Source organism: Nannospalax galili, unplaced genomic scaffold, assembly GCF_000622305.1.
Source record: "Nannospalax galili isolate Female #2095 unplaced genomic scaffold, S.galili_v1.0 scaffold1368, whole genome shotgun sequence".
Lineage (NCBI taxonomy): Eukaryota > Metazoa > Chordata > Mammalia > Rodentia > Spalacidae > Nannospalax > Nannospalax galili.
Window position 1 is genome coordinate 50,715 of NW_008358007.1, and position 11,867 is coordinate 62,581.

Here is an 11,867-nt window from a genome sequence, read left to right on the forward strand (position 1 = left end):
GTTGAAAGAATTAATATTGTTAAAATGACCATCCTACTAAAAGCAATATATAGATTGAATACAATCCCAATCAAAGTCCCCATGACATACTTCACAGAATTAGAAAAATGCATCCTTAAATTCATATGGAGGCACAAAAGATTCTGAATAGCCAAAGCAATCCTGAGCACAAAGAGCAACACTGGTGGGATTACTATACCAGGTCTCGAGGTATACTACAGAGCTATAGTCATAAAAATGCATGGTACTGGCACAAAACAGACACATAGATCAATGGAACATCATTGAAGATCCAAACCTGAGTACATGCAGCTTTAGGACCTGATATTTGACAAAGGTGCCAAGAACACACAATGGAGGTAGGACAGCATCTTCAACAAATGGTGGTGGCAAAACTAGATCTCCACCTGTAGAAGAATGAAACTAGATCCTTATCTTCACCTTGAACAAAAGTCAACTCCAAATAGATCAAAGACCTCAATGTGAAACTGGAACCCCTGAAACTATTAGAAGAAAATATTGGCAGTAACTTACAGGACATAGGTGTAGGAAAGGATTTTCTAAATCAGACAAAAGTTGCTCAGGAATTAAGGTCAGCAATCAACAAGTGGGACCTCATTAAACTAAAATGCTTCTGCACAGCAAAAGAAATAATCAAAACAGTGAAGAGAAAACCTACAGAATGGGAAAAAATCTTCACAAGTGACACATCTGACAGAGGTTTAGCATCCAGAATATATAAAGAACTCAAAAATCAAAGAATCGAGAAACCAAACGACCCAATTGAAAGATGGGCTAAAGATCTAAACAGAGGGTTCTCAAAGGAAGAAATAAAGATGACTAAGAAACATCTCCAAAAGTGTTCAACATCCTTAGTAATTAGGGAAATGCAAATTAAAACCACCCTAAGGTATCACCTTACCCCAATCACACTGACTAGGATCAAGAGAACAAATGATACCAAATGCTGGCAAGGTTGTGGAGAAAGGGGAATGCTCATTCACTGCTGGTGGGATTGCAAACTTGTGCAACCTCTATGGAAAACAATGTGGAGGACTCTTAAAAAACTGAAAATGAACCAACAATATGACCCGGTTATACCACTCCTTGGCATATACCCAAAGGGCTCATCCTATTGTAGAGACAGTTGTACAACCATGTTTGTTGCTGCTCTTTTCATAATAGCTAAGAGATGAAAGCAACCTAAGTGTCCCTCAACTGACACAAAAACGTGGTATATTTACACAATGGAGTTCTGTTCAGCAGCAAATAAAGATGAAATAATGAGATTTGCAGGTAAATGGATGGATCTAGAAATTGTTACACTAAGTGTTAAAGCGAAGTAACACAGACGCAGAAAAACAAACGATGTATGTTCTCCCTCATATGTGCCTCCTAGCATCAAATCCTTTTAAATTCCAGGTCCTTTAATAATATGATGCTATACAGCAGTCCCTCTGTATGAAATACTTACCATCATCACAACTTTAGCTGAGCCTAATCACTAAACATCGTCTCAATTGGGCTCATTGAAGGTTATGCTCATTTATTAAAGGAGTGCCAAGCAGGTTCATTGGACCCTCACTGGAGTTTACAGCCACTTTTCCCAGCCAACTATATATAATTTGGCTATAATTACACATGGCCTCCTGGATTTCGGGATGGCTAAAGTATACAATCTGGCGAAAGCTAGGAAGAGAAGGCATGATCCAAAATGGGTAAAGGCTTTCCAGGGTGCATAACCTCAGGTAATACATACACCTCAGCAACCCCTCAGTTATCTTGGTAAATAAGCTCAATAAATTCATTGGTTCCCCAGTAAAACTTTAATCAAACATTGGCTTGACCCTAGAACCTCAAAAGGGAATAAGCATTGCTTAGCATCTCCAGGAAAAGGGTTTTTACAACAGATGGAAAATTTATTTCTTAATGCTATTACATCTCATAATTATATATATATATTTATATATATATATATATATACAGAGAGAGAGAGAGAGAGAGAAAATGAGACTGTAAAAGATGTTAAAAGGATATGGGAATGGAGATATTTTCCAAAAAAGGACAGAAAAAAATGAGAAAGCCTAAGCAACTGATGAAGGTCTGTGTAGGTTTGTTATGATACATAAAGGATGAGAAAAAATAATATACACATAATCTTAAAATGTCTATGGTCAGCTGGGCATGGTGGCACACACCTTTAATCCCAGCACTTGGGAGGCAGATGCAGGCAGATCTCTGTGAGTTCAAGGCCAGCCTGGTCTACATAGTAAGTTCCAGGACAGCTGGGGCTACAGGGAGACCCTGTCTCAAAAAGTAATAATAATAATGTCTATGGCCATAGTTCAGTCAACTAGTTTAAGGAAGAGATTATATATATAGTCAAGCTTTATCTAAGAATATATGATTTTTTTTTTTTTTTATCCAATCTTTATTTACATAGCACATGATAATTAAAAGTACCAGACTGGTGGAACTAACCTTATTGGATGTTCAACAGCCATAGTTTGAGGCCTATACTAATGTGGTCAGAGGGACTTAAAGGACAGTTTTTGCCCCTTGCCCTCCAAGGTAGACTAAGATTCATGGGACTACAGAACATCTCTCAAAATGTCCTGTAACTGTGGTGACTCAACTGTCCTCTTGTTCAGGGAGGCCAGGGAGGCCCCACGAGATGGACTTGAACCAGTGTCCAGTCTACAAAAAAGAGGATCAACTTAGAGGAACCATCTCATTCATGCTTCTAAGTGAAGCCAGACATGGTCAAGCAGGACATTTGACTTATCTTCACATAGATTGAACTACTAAAATAAAGGAGTCAGGAGCTCCTCCCAAGCTCATGCGACCTCTGAGGAACAGATCCTGAAATGACCTTAAGTGTAAAAATAAAATTCATTTATTTGGGTCAACTGTATAGTCTTAAACACCCAAAAGGAAACTATAACCAAATATTTCTTTAAGAGTTCAAGGGATTGGATTTTGTGAGGCCCCCTCCCAAGGCCCATGACAGATCTGGCTTTGGTAGGGTAAGTCTGAGATCCTAGCAGACAGCCTGAAAGGGTGGGTTCAGACCTCCTACATCAGAGTAGGTGCTCCGAGCTCAGCAGACTGCCAGAGAGTGCTGGGTTCTGGCCTCCCTCTGGCCTCCAACTACCAGAGGGCCTGAGAACGCAGGGGACAGCCTGACAGCCCCCAGATGCTGCCTCCATGTGGTGGTGAGCTTCCCCTAATTGTGCCATACTACCCCCTTACCTGGGATTTTGTGAGGCCCCTCCCAAGGCCCCAGGGCAGATCTGGCTTTGGTAGGCAAGGTTGGGATCTCAGCAGACCTACAGAGAGTGCCCCCCTTTGGCCTCCCTCTGGCATAGGGTTGAAAATGCACAAGATCCTGCCTCCATATGGTGAAGAAAGCCTGAGTGTACCTGACTGGAACCTGAATTGGGCTTCTGTGGGTACCACTGAATAGCTGATCTGAAGCCATCAGTTCCCTCCAAAATAAACCTCAACGAACCTGAACCCTGTACCAACCAGCTTTATATAACCAATAAAGAAAGTCACTAGGCACCCGGATAATACAAACAGAAACATACTTCAACTTAATTTTCATATCAGAATCATAAACAACAAGAGAAATTCACATGCCAAAACCACAACCAAAGAATAATAAAATGGAAAGCCAAAACACTATGTCCCTAGCAAAGCCCATCAATCCTGTAGAATAGTTCTAGAAGTAGAACCTCCTAGAGATAACCCAGGACACTGAATTTAAAAGAACAATGATAAGCCAGGCTTGGTGGCATACACCTTTAGTTCCAGCACTTGGGAGGCAGAGGCAGGCAGATCTCTGAGAGTTCAAGGCCAGCCTGGTCTACAGGTGAACAATGAGAACCCCCTAGAGATAACCCAGGACACTCAATTTAAAAGAACAATCATAAACATGATCAAGGAATTCAACAAATTTAAAAAACCAACAAACAAATCAAAAAGGTAAAAGAAGATAAGGATAAACTTCTGAATGAATTCATAAGAGATAGAAATATTGAAGAAAACTCAGGTAGAAATGAAGAAGGAAGTGCAAAACTCAATGAGTCAACTTGAAACAACAGGGGAAAGCTTCACCTCTAGAATGAATGAAATGGAAAACAGAATATCAACACTGGAGGATAAAGTTGAAGAATTGGACCACTCAAGCAAAGAGTTTGGAAAATTTTAAAAAACACAGGAATGGAATATGTGAGAGATGTGGGACACCATGAAACGACCAAATCTACAGATCATAGGACTAGAAGAAGGAGAAGAATTTTAGGTTAATGGTATTGACTAGATCTTAAACAGTATTGTAGAAGAGAATTTTCCAAAATTAAGGAAAGACACCCCCATACATACAGGAAGCACATAGAACACCAAATAGACAGGATCAGAAAAGAAACTCCCCACAACATATCATAGTAAAAACAAAGAGAGAACAAAGAGAATACTGAAAGCAGCAAAAGAAAAACAAGTCACATACAAAGGAAAGCCCATCAGAATTACAGCTGACTTATCAGTGCAAGCTCTGAAAGCCAGAAGAGCCTGGACTAAGGTATTTCCAGTTCTACATGAGAATAGATGCCAGTCCAGAATTCTATACCCAGCAAAAATGTCTATTATAGTTGAAGGGGAAAGAAAAATCTTCCATGACACGAATAGCCTGAAAGAAGAATACATGTCCACAAAATGAGCCCTTCAAAGAATGCTTGAAGCAATACAGAGAGCAGAGAAACAACTATACCTTGGGACAATGAAAGAAAATAAGCAAAGATATAATCTAGACAACACAAAATTACACAGAGAACACAAATAGCAATCAAAATGACAGCAACCAATAAACACCTTTCAATAATAACCTTAAATATCCATGGACTGAACTCCCCAGTCAAAAGACACAGGCTAAGCAAATGGGTTAAGAACTAAAATCCATCTCTTTGCTGTCTGCAGGAAACCCATCTCACCTTCAAGGACAGGCACTACCTTAAAGTAAAAGGATGGAAAAGAATGTTCCAAGCAAATGGCACTAAGAAACAAGCAAGGGTTGCAATTCTAATATTTGACAAAATAGACTTCAAAGTAAAACTAATCAGAAGAGATAAGGAGCTTCATTCTGATCAAAGGAACAATAAATCAAGAAGATGTTACAATCATGAACACATATGCACCAAATTCTGCTGCACCCAACTTCATAAAAACAACACTACAGGACTTTAAGACACAGATTAACCCCAACTCAGTAATAATAGGGGACTTCAATACCCCACTGTCTCCATTAGACAGGTCAACTGGACAAAGAATAAACAGAGAGACATCTGAATTAAATGATACCATACATCAAACGGACCTAAGAGACATCTTTCAATTATTCTGCCGAAGCACCAAAGAATACACTTTCTATTCGGCACCTCATGGAGCTTTTTCAAAAACTGATCACATATTGGACCACAAAACAAACCTTAACAAATACAAAAATATTGAAATAATTCCATGCACTCTATCAGACCACAAAGCAGTAAAGCTCAACATCAACACTGGATGAAGCTCTAGTCACTACATGAACTCGTGACAATTGAACAACATACTCTTAACCAATGAGTGGGTCAAAGGAGAAGAAAGAAATAAAAGCAGCCAGGTGTGGTGGTGCACGCCTTTAATCCCAACACTCGGGAGGCAGAGGCAGGCAGATCTCTGTGAGTTCAAGGCCACCCTGGTCTACGTAGTGAGCTCCAGGGAGACCCTGTCTCAAAAAGATTAAAAACAAACAAACAAACAAACAAAAAAAAACCTAAAAATGAACCTACCATGTGACTGGGTTATACCACTCTTTGACATATACCCAAAAGACTTATTCTATTGTAGAGACACTTGTAAAACCATGTTTGTTGCTGCTCTTTTCACAATAGCTAAGAGATGGAAGCAACCTAAGTGTCTCTCAACTCCTCAACTGACTAGTGGTTAACAAAAATGTGGTATATTTAAACAATGGAGTTCTATTTAACAGTAAAAAAAAAAAGATAATGAAATTTGCTGTTAAATGGATGGATCTAGAAACTTTTATTAAGTGAAGTAACACAGAGTCAGAAAAATAAACGACATATGTTCTCCCTCATATGTGGCTCCTAGCACCAAATCCTTTTAAATTCCAGGTCCTTTTAATAGGATGATGTACAGTAGTCCCTTCTGCATGAAATAACTACCATCATCACAACTCGGCTGAGCCTGATTGCTAAACATAGTCACAATTGGGCTTGTTGAAGGTTCTGCTCATTCATTATAGGAATGCCAAGCAGGGTCACTGGACCCTCACCTGAACATCCAGCCTCTCTTCCCAGCAAACTAGTCCAGCCTTGGAAAAAAAAAGAAAAATGAAGAAAAAACCCATAGACGGATGCTTTTGGAAACCCTTGTCAAGAAACTCCAATGGACTCTCATGTGAACATTTGAAAATTGCCCTGTTCTGACTTTTTTCCCTGTCTAGAACTTGTAATGCTAATTACTCTTGCCTTTTCTTCTTCACATCTCCTATTCATGATTCAAGGACTTTCTTTTCCCCCTAGAGATAAGAGTTATGCAATTTTGGAGTATTTTAGATAGACCCACTGAAGGGGTACTGCAATTGCCTCACCCTCTGTCCCTGTTCAGCATGGAAGAAGCCAGAGTGGTCTGTGTCCTGATTCCCTGTCCCCAAGTTGGGTAATCTCTTCAGAGGATGTTATGATAAGAATAGTAGGCAGGAATTGGCTAGGCAGTTAGGGTAAAAAGACCCCAAAGAAAAGTAGCCAGTTTCTTGGCTAAAACTGACAATGTCCTGGGGCCTCTTAGCAACATACTACGTTCCAAAGGCCCAAGATGACGAAAATATTTGGGAACTTTTATCTAATCCTTAAAAAAGTTTAGCATTACCTCTTCAGAGGGGTGAATGTTAAGAGTAGCCAAAAGCCCCATTAGAAAAAAAAATCAAAGAATAAAGTACATGAAGTTATCAGAAAATAGTAATGGGGAGATATGGGAGGAGTTGGAGGAGAGGTAGTGGGCATGGGTTTGATCAAAACACCTTATATGCATGTATGAAATTCTCAATAAATTATTTATTTTAAAAAAAAAGAGGACGGCTGTGGTGGTGCATGGCTTTAATCCCAGCACTTGGGAGGTAGAGGCAGGCAGATCTCTGTGAGTTCAAGGCCAGCCTGGTCTACATAGTGAGTTCCAGGACAGCTGGGGCTACAGGGAGACCCTGCCTCCAAAAGACCAAAAAAAAAAGAGATGTCAATTTTGAACTATAAATATAGTTCCTCAATCAGTTCTTCAATTTGAGTCAGTTTATAGTATCAGAGCTTATTGAATGAAGCAGTTCTCTACAATGCAAGAAGTTCATCAACTTCAATTATAACAACAGGAGTGAGGACTTCCAGAAGGACTTTGGTGCAGTGCAGCCATTTTGGGTGATGCTGATGGATACCTGCAGGGTCCGCTATGTTGCTTTGGGGGAGGCAGACCCCATGAGGAGGCAGACCCCATGGTAGACTTTCCTGGACAAGAAGAGCTAAACTAGCTTGATGTCAAGGCCTCCTCAGAAACCACCAGGGTGGAGACGTCCATCAAAATGCCATTGCCTGCTCCTCTGCCTGGATTTGAGGACTCTTCTGACAAGAGGAGGCTTCCTCGGGAGCCTGAAAGTCTTACCAGGCTGGAGCCACAAGATCTTTCTTCAGAGATATCGAAGGTCTCAAATCCTAGGGCCTCAAAGCCTGCTGGAAAGAGAAGTGGTAAGACACCAAAAGGCCCTAAAAGGCCCCAGCAGCGTAAACCTCCATCCACCCCTGTGGTTCCTGGTCTTTTAGATCAATCCAACCCTCTATCTGCCCCCATGCCTAAGAAATGAAGTCAAAAGTCTAAGGGAGACCTGCTACTGCTGAAGTTGTCCAAAGGCCCAGATCAGCCAGAGTCTCCACATCCAAAGAGATCCCCTGAGGACTTTGGGTCCCCTTCTGGGGAATGACCCCCACTGAGGGGCTGCCCAAGTGTTGAGAGACCTGAGTGACTCCATCTTGGATAAAACCTCCATAGGACTGAACGAGCCCTGGGCCCTGTTCCAAGAAAAACCACAATACTTGGAAAGGATAGAGAACAACTCCCCCGCCAACGGTCAATTAACCAGGGACAGGAAGGTACTAAAAGTCCAGATGTCTCTTCAGATTTCCTGAAGGCAGCAGTTTATGGTTAGGCACTGGGCTGCAACCAATCAGATGATTACCAGGCTGGAGACCCCCAACTCCCCTTATTTGCTGAACTTGCTGAAATAAACCTATAAAAACCTCTGTCTCCCAAAGCAAGGGGTCTCACACCTGAGATCCGCTGAGTCGGTGACAGAGTGGGCCCAAGCTTAAGCTTGTAACAATAAAAGAACCCTTGTATATTTGCATCAGTCAGCTCCTTGGTGGTCTTTGGGGTCTCACGAACTGGGCACAACATCGGCACTTCTGTATCTTCAGGAACTGACTGAAGAGCTCTCAACAGCCTTGCCCACTCCAGTGTCTGGTGGTCCTCCTGAGTCCCAAGGTGAGCAGCCCCACCAAACCAAAGAAGATCCAGCAGCAGACAGCCTGTCAGGGTGAAGAGGACCCTACCACTTGGGATGAAGACTTTGTTCTCCAGGTTGAGGCTTAGATGGGAAGGTGCTGTTATTCAATCTGCCACATCCTGAAGCCCTGTTGGTTCAGCAGCCCCCAGATACTATGAAGCCTGCCGTCTATAAGGTACAGTGTTTGGAAACCCTTCAGGTGGGGTCTGTGCAAGCTTCAGACCCCTCTGAGTGTGGTCAGTGCCTTAGCCTGGCCTGGATGCCTACCAGGCCCCACCACCACCTGGCTGCTGGATATTATAATGGAATGGTGGTTTTCTGGAACCTTCCCACTAACTCACCCCTCCAACAGATACGGCTCTCAAATGGCTCCTTAAAGCTCTACCCCTTTCAGTGTTTTCTAGCCCACGATCAGGCTGCATAAAATTAAATTCAGTGGTACAAAGCTAACTGTCATTTCCTGGTCTCTGCAGGGAGTGACTGGAAAATCAAATTCTGGGATCTTCGACGACCTCACTAACCAATAAACTGTATCAAGTGCTTCTTGAGTATAGAACTTGCCCCCACCTGCGGGGACCCTGTACAGGTAAAGCTCGAGGGGGACCACTCCCTGAAAGGAAAAATGGGCGAGAAAGAGTAGACAGAGCCCAAGCAAATCCACTTGTCAAGGGTCGCTTTATTGTATTGCAAGCTTTCCTTATATACAGTTTGTATTTAGAAGGGGTTGAAGAAGTTGGTCAAAGGTTACAGCATTCTTATGGGTATGGGGTGGGGGAACTGAGCAATTCAGCAACGTGACTGACCACCAGGTATTCCAAGAGATTACTGCATGACTTATCTTTTCCGAGAACTGTTTGCAAGGGGAAGAGAAAGATAACCTTGCCATAAATTCTTTCTCAAGGTTACTAGTGCAGGCAGAATGTCCTGCTTAAGTCAACTGTTTGTAGAGCCATATTATATTTTTTGGTAATGAATGTTGTTTCTCCAGCTCCCGACATCTCACCCTTTATTAATAACTTTAACGAATGAAAGATCTGCCTTAGGCTATGTGGTGGGTCTCCCGAGTCGGGATTCTTGTTTCTTTTGGTAAGGCCCCTGTCTTAGGCTACACAAACTGCTTCTATGTTCAGTACCCGCAAGTTTGGGGTATGCCCCTGAATCATGGGTTTGTGCTATTCCCGTCATTGAGTACCTTACAGCTGAGAATCTGCCTCCGATCTCTGGCACCACAATATTCCCGTCATTGATCTTTTCATTAGCGACTAAAGTTCCACCGAGTATTGGGTGGGTTAGCAAGGGTGGAAAAGTCTAAGGGTGCTGAGGGGGATCCAAGGGATGTGTCATACTCACTATCCTCTGGATCTTCAAGCTGTAACCGATGGTAGTGGATAGAGGCCTTAGTGGCCAAATCAATTTGTTTTTTAATAAAGTCAGTAATCTTTCAGAACACCCATGGCCCAAAGGAAATTATGAGCAAGAACCCCACCAGGGGCCCAAGGAGAGGTAGAAGATAGGGCAGGATTCCATTCCACATGCTCCACATGGGGTTTGCAAAGAGCTCTTGGCATCTTTTTTCTAGCTCTTCTTGGTGCTTTCTGATCCAATCCCTGACGATCCCGGACTTGTTGGTATAAAAACAGCATCTTTCCTGTAAAGCTAAACAGATACCTCCCTTGTCTGCTGTTAGTAAATCAAGTCCCCGTCTATTTTGTAAGACAACCTCGGCCAGTGAGTCTACCTGGTCCTGAAGATCTTGTACAGACCGATAGACCATATTAACATCATCAACAAGGACGAGGTTCCCTGAAAGGGACGAGGTTGAGGTTCCCTGAAAGGGACGAGGTTGAGGTTCCCTGAAAGGGATGAGGTTGAGGCTCCCTAAAAAGGACGAGGTGAAGCAATTCAAAGAAAATGGGTGCTGGCGGCTCGAAAGCGAAAGTGCACACTGCGCTAGTGCAGCTCTTAGGACGTGGCAGGATCAAGATAAAGGCTGAGACGGTAGAAAAATTCTTGAATACCATCGCAGCAGAGGTCCCCTGGTTTCTTGAGGAAGGGTCTGTAGATGTTGCCTCTTGGGAGCGATTAGGAAAAGAGTTATCAGGCAAAGATGCTAAAAAACCCCTCCCTAGAGGTACTCTAGCTATTTGGACTTTGGTACGGACATGTTTAGCGGATAAAACAGGGAAGTATGAGGAAGATATAGCTCAAGGAGCTCAGGCTTTAGAAGAAGCAAGAGAGGAAGCATCTCAACTCAGTGCGTGTTGTGCTTCAGAAGTAGAGGAGGAAGAGTATGATTCTGAGGATTTAGACAGCATTATGGAACAGCTGAGAATTACTAATAATAAAAAGAAAAGGAAAAAGGAAAAGGTTGAGCCTAGTGCTCCCCCGTGGGACAGAGACTGTCTGGAAGCTATGCCCTCCATAGAAAGGAGCTGTCGCACGCTTAGTGCAGGTATATGGCGCCATCTAGTGCCTAGTTATGGAGCTTTCCCAGTGTTTGATGATCAGAACAATCAAAGATATCACGAGCCCCTGGACTGGAAAGTAATTCAGAGATTGAAAGAATCTGTGGCTACTTATGGGATACAAGCAGCTTATACCATAACTCAGGTTGAAAGCCTTACTAGACGTGCTATGACTCCTTTTGATTGGCAAAATCTTTGTAGGGCTGTTCTTTCAGGGGGCGATTATTTGAATTGGAAATCTGCTTACTTGGAATATTGTGTAGAACTAGCAGCTGCTAATGCAGCCAATGGCCAGCCTGCATGGAACGTGGATATGCTTATGGGGCAAGGGGTCTTTATTAATAATCAGATTGGATATCCAGAGCAAGTATATTCTCAGATTAATGATGCAGCCCTTAAGGCGTGGAAGATGCTGACAGGCTCAGGTAACCTTAATGATAGTCTTTCAAAGGTCCTTCAGGGGCCGAGTGAACCCTTTGCTGATTTTCTAGCTCGTATGATGGAAACTGCAGGAAGGGTGTTTCCGAATGTGGATTCAGCTATGCCATTGATCAAGCAGTTGGCATATGAGCAGGCTAATAAACCCTGTAGAGATGCCATCAGACCCCATAAGAATAGAACCTTAGATGTGTGGATTAAAATATGCAGAGATATTAATGAGCACTCCATTCAAGGGCAAGCCTTGGCAGCTGCAATAGTTGCAGGCCTGAGAGGTAAACACCTGTCAACATCAAATAGCCGACCTACAGTAATACCAAGGTCGAAACTATGTTGTACAAGCTAAAGGTTGA

General features: G+C 42.4%; 1 pseudogene across 1 annotated transcript in view; it reads left to right on the top strand.

Annotated features, from left to right (window-relative positions):
• Positions 1–7,454: 7,454 nt before the first annotated feature.
• LOC103752358 overlaps positions 7,455–11,867 on the top strand; it is a 17,059-nt pseudogene continuing 12,646 nt past the window's right edge. The window contains exons 1-4 of the transcript XR_001872114.1: positions 7,455–8,051; positions 8,523–8,589; positions 8,698–9,159; positions 11,496–11,501. The product of XR_001872114.1 is annotated as a general transcription factor 3C polypeptide 2-like (transcript). The remainder of the gene's footprint in view (positions 8,052–8,522; positions 8,590–8,697; positions 9,160–11,495; positions 11,502–11,867) is intronic.